Source organism: Phalangium opilio, unplaced genomic scaffold (genome assembly GCF_054372755.1).
Source record: "Phalangium opilio isolate 3A_F unplaced genomic scaffold, DU_Popi_V2 ptg000061l_1, whole genome shotgun sequence".
NCBI classification, from domain to species: domain Eukaryota; kingdom Metazoa; phylum Arthropoda; class Arachnida; order Opiliones; family Phalangiidae; genus Phalangium; species Phalangium opilio.
The window spans coordinates 7,750,050-7,755,741 of record NW_028324178.1 but is presented as its reverse complement, the minus strand read 5'-3'; positions in this window follow the sequence as shown (position 1 = coordinate 7,755,741).

Genomic DNA, 5,692 nt, shown 5'->3' with positions numbered 1-5,692 from the left:
GAATTGGTATCTTTGTCCCCTTGTCGCTTAGATCGTACAAGAAGGGATATTTTCTAACCTCCTCAGTAAAGTCTTCCTTATTAACATCAAATCTCATTTTACTTCCGTTAGTATAATTTTGCTTTCTTGGTAGTATGTTTTCGATAAGCCTTGGTCAACCACAAAAAAATGGCGGCTATCAATCGATCTCGCGTATGCGTGTGCTCTTGAAATTTGTGACGTTGTCAGTAGGATAATTTCATTGGCTGAGACACCGGCGTAACGCCGAACACGACCGAAAAAATAGAACACAACTTACGCCCGACTGAACGGAAATTCCGTCGGGCTCGGCGTAAAGATTGTTGGTCGAACCCCTTTCTGCCGGGTTTCCGTCGTGTTTTCCGTCGAGTGGGAATCTAGCTTAACTCTACGTGAAAATCGTTCTACAATTATTTCTAAATCGAATCAAGGATAATGATTTCGTGAGTTCCAAAAACCAAACCAAGGCTTAACGCAATATTAAAAGAGATAGATGGTGAAAAACATAAAGATAAAATATTAAGCCCCACCTTCGTTTACAACCCAGGTAGCAAAAACCCTTGATTTACACGTCTAAAAGCGGTGTACGGTAAACCTAATTATGAACGTGTAAAATACCCATACCATGTCACCTCTAAACACCGTCTTATTCACGTTAACCAACAGTTAAGATCACGTTGTTTTTATTAAAGATGTAAACAATATTTGCACTTAAAATTCACGTGAAAATAATGTAAGGTAATTAAATGTTCGTAACGTTTAATTTACGTGGGTAGCACGTGTACCCAACGTTTCTCGGGTACCCAAAACCCGTTATTTACGCGTCTAAAAGCGGTGTATGGTAAACCTAATTATGAACGTGTAAAACACCCATACCATGTCTCCTCTAAACACCATCTTATTCACGTTAACCAACAGTGAAGATCACGTTGTTGTTACTAATAGATATCATAAGATTAACTTTAAATGCGTGAAATGGCACATGATCATTTAACTTGCTGTTGTATGTTGAAGTCCAAAATATATCGAGGTTAAATTTGAAACGCAAAGCTGGAAACTAACCTCCAGCTAGCCGACCGAAAACCAAATGGTTAAAACAATGCGATAGATAAGGAGGTCTAATATTTTTTAGATCTCGATTTAAAATGAAAGATTTAAAAAAGCGAACGGCCGAACACCCTACCTATTTTTAGGAGCACTATACTGAAGGAGACGTAGCTGTATTTTAAAGCACTTATAAAGCAACGTTAATTTTTAATCCTTAAATATTACTCCAGGGAAAATGTCAATAGAAAACGGTACTAGATGGTAGGTGTCATTGCCATATTGGAGAAAGAAAATGTGGGCCTCAACAATTTGCCATGAATGACGGTCGGTCTTAACAACGATGAAGTCTATACAATAATCACTTATTTATTTGTACCCATACATATCACCTGTGCTTGCCTTTCTAAAAATTATATTAATGCAATTGGATGTGTGAAAATTTGATTTACTAGAAGTTTAAAGTTAAATACATTGTGATACTATAAATTAACAAATAATTAGAAATAGTATATATTTCAATTACTTTGTTAGAATGAACTTCAATCAAACGTACAAATATCTTGTTCTTTTCAACCTCATTGTCACATGATTTAGGCATATTGAGTAACTGTTAAATTCAACTTCATGTTCACGTGTATATTACACGGCCTTAATCACCATCAAACTTAGTGTGATATTTTCCACCAATTCTCCACGTGTATTAAACGCATTAAATCCCCACCAAATAAACGTGATGAGTTCAACCAAAACTCCACGTGTTTTACACGTCTAAATATACACCACAACTAACGTGATAGATTCAACCTATTCCTCACGTGTTTTACACGCCCTAAATCATCACCAAAATTAGCGTGATATTTTCAACCTATATTCCACGTGTTGTACACGCTTTACATCGCCACCAAATTAACGTGATGTGTTCAACCAAAACTCCACGTGTTTTACACGTCTAAATATACTCCACAATTAACGTGATAGTTTCAACCTATTCCCCACGTGTTTTACACTCCCTAAATCAACAGCTCTATTAACGTGATATATTCAACCTATACTCCACGTGTTTCACACTTATGAAAAACCCAAACACGTTATATACACTAAGAACACTCAAAGTACACGTAATTTACATGGTGAATTGCTACCTGGGAACCCTCCCCCCCAACCATGAAGGGGGTATTGTCGACTATCGCATGAGCACCGGACGCTAATTTCTGCCTTCTTATATAAATCACTTCTTGGTTTAACCAAGAAGCGATATCTAGTTTATTAGGGAGAGGGTATAAGATGCCTAAGTATTCGCGCGCCATAGTCCCGTTCCCCGTTTAAAAATACAAGGGGGACGTAAAAGGAGGCCGGGCTATTTCGCCTTTCCTCAGTCGGAGAATATGTAATTTTCGTGATTCGCGTCGCGCTGATGTGAGTTTTCAAGAACCAATGAGATGCTAGTTGTAATTTAGAGGCGGGGATTAACTCCGGACCTACGTTTGGACTGGAGATAAAGCTGGAAATGCGGCTAATTTATACCTTCTCCCTAATAAACTAGATATCACTTCGTGGTTCAACTAAAGAAAAAAAAAATTGAAACTTAGGAATTCTTGATGTTGTTAAAATTACGTTTAGAATAAATTTAAGGGACGAAGTTACAAAATGTGTAGCTACACAATTGCGCGTCTAAAATTTTCGATTGAAATATCAGTAATTTGTTTTTCAGAAAGCATAAAATGATGTATATTTAATGCTTTTAGCTGTAGCATCATTGGAGGAACGTGGAGTGAAGAAATGGTTGCGCGCTATTTGGATTTTCGGAACTTTGGTGCTGGCGTATGCGTGGTCGGGAAATTTAACTGGCACACTAATGACTGGCAAGTCCCAAAAATTTGACACTATCGAAGATTTGATTGCAAATCCAAAAGTTTTGACTCTCATGTCCAAGAATTGTAAAATATACAATTTAATAACGGTATGTAAAGCCCATTTAGTTTATAATATATGGAACATATATTATAAACTTATTCGTTTATAATATTTAGTTTCTACTGGAGAATGTTAGTCTCTCAGTTTGAAGTTTTTTATCGACTAGTGATCGCAAAGCTGCTCGAAACCAATAAGATGTTCCAGAATATTTTATAATAAGAATTAGATTAAAACATTCGTTCTTGATTAAAGCAATATGTGGTGCGTGCTTTTTGATAGTCTTTTTTAGATCTTCCCCCTTTTTTCCCAATTATTTTGTGACCAATTTGGCCGCCCAAAACTGTAATATTTCCCAAGACCATCTTTTTATTAAATGTCATTTAAAAAATCGGTCTGTGCTGGAACCAGGAATGCTTAAATTACCGGTAATTTACCAAATACCGCAAAAATTACCGAATTATATCTTACCTTAATCTTAGAATGGCAATTTTAACGGTAAATTAACTAAATTACCGCGGTGATAAGGATGTGAAAATATAAAATACCATAAATAACGGTAATTTTTGTCATTCCAAAACTTTAATCAGTAATTTACCCGATAAATTACCATCTTTAAAAATTAAATTGCGGTAATTTCACATCTCTAAGGAATGCATACAGCTAATAGGAATCATTGTGCCCCCATATATCCGTTATTAATTTCTATGAGGGTTTTGTGGGCTGGGCTTGAACCCTTTCCGTCACGATTCGTAATTCCGACGTCTTTCTAACTGTCATTTCAATGGTCGGTGGCAACGCGAGTTCCTAGGCTCGCAAGATGCAACAGCTAGGCAGCGAGATGGATTATTCGCATCATAAAATTCTTCATACATAATGATTAGTCTAGCTATTCCCACAAAATCCGCCTAGACACGTTGAGAAAATGGCCACACGATGATTACTATTACCTGTATGTATTTCTGGTCTGGGTGATACATAAAACACATGCATATATGGGCTTTATAAAATTTCACATGATTTGTAATCAAGTATTTTGTGATTGGTTTTAACTACACGGGATTATTTTGATTGTAACAGCAGGGATCCAAGTAATTTTAGAAGCAGGAATAGAGAACGTTAGCCTTCAGTCCTACTCATAGCCCAGTATAGAGCCCCTCCCTTCAACCAGGGGTGGATTAACACGAAACGAAAATTTTAAATTATCTTATTGGCTCACCTAAACTACGTTTTGATGACGTTGCTGACGGAGACGGCGAAAAATACGTTATTCCTTTTTACCCCTGTCGCTATGACCCGTCTCTTCTTTCATGCCCTCCCCCGGGAAGGGGGTCGTGGACTTTGATGCGCGCCCAATATACCCTGTTCTCTATTCCTGCTTCTAAAATTACATGAATCCCTGGTAACAGTAAATAAATCTATGTCGACAAAAACACTTGTCTCTGGGCTAATTCGTGATACAGTTGCACGCGTTAATTTTTCAGCAAAACGAAATTGCGTATCCAGGTTTGAGGAAAAAAAGGGGAGACTATTTCATTTCCTCAATGATTCGAATGTAACGGACCAATTGGCGAATGGCAAATCGGTTATCATTGATCAAACGCAAATGTTTTGGGATCCTGGTCGGGGACATTTGTTTAACCTGTGGAATCAATTGGATGAGAAGAAAAGACGGATTTATGTCGGAAAGAAAACTTACGAGCCCATATTCGCTCATATGTTTTTCAACAAAAGAATTCATCGAGAAATCCTTGAAAATTTTAACTACCTGTAAGTATTTTGGACGAATATTAGAGATGACCGATACCGATCGGTGCCGGTGCAAACAGGAACCGATACCGATATTTACTCACTATGATCCAAAAACTCGATACTTCGACCGATGCCGATATTTTTAGTAGGACAGTGCCATTTACAGATCATGGAAATAATTTAATTTAAAGTGTAATTTCATGAATTATACTTCTAAGTACAGAGTTTAGAGGTATTTCCAAAATAATATTATTAGTTATTAGATAAACTAAATTCAGGTACTTTTTATATAAATGAGAAATCATCACGATTGACATTCATAGAAATGAAATATTATCAATACATTACTGAAAGACCTAAAAATGTCACGTAGCGCCATTTAAAGTATTTTAAACGAGTATCGGTTTAGTAGCATATTAAACGAGTATCGGTTTAGTAGCATATTAAACGAGTATCGGTTTAGTATCATATTAAACCAACCGATCCGATACTATCGGGAAACCCCGAGTATCGGTGCCTAATTTTAAAATCATTCGGAGGTATTACCTGGATGTTTCACTATGCAGACTGGTCTTATAATAACTAGAAGAATCGATAAAAATCACTTGACTTTCCACTTCACCCTCCCTTTAAAGAGACTGTAATCAAGGCATCGGCGGGTGGGTAAAAACGGAGCCTCCGAAATGAACTAGGCCCATGCATGTCAAATTTTATGTGGGGAAATATCCAGTTTGTCAAGGTAAATATTTTCACCATATATGTGTACGAGATGGCGCTTACATTTCCGTTGTGACAGGGGTCTTCCTTAAATTATCGTTGATATTTTAGGGGTCAGTCATAAAATTTTTATGATAGAGAAAAGTTTCATCCTAAAATTAACGTAAATGTTTTTGGGGCTATTCACTTTTAATTGAATCTTTCGGATAGATTGTATTGATTTTGTTTTGCTCATTGTCCAGGAATG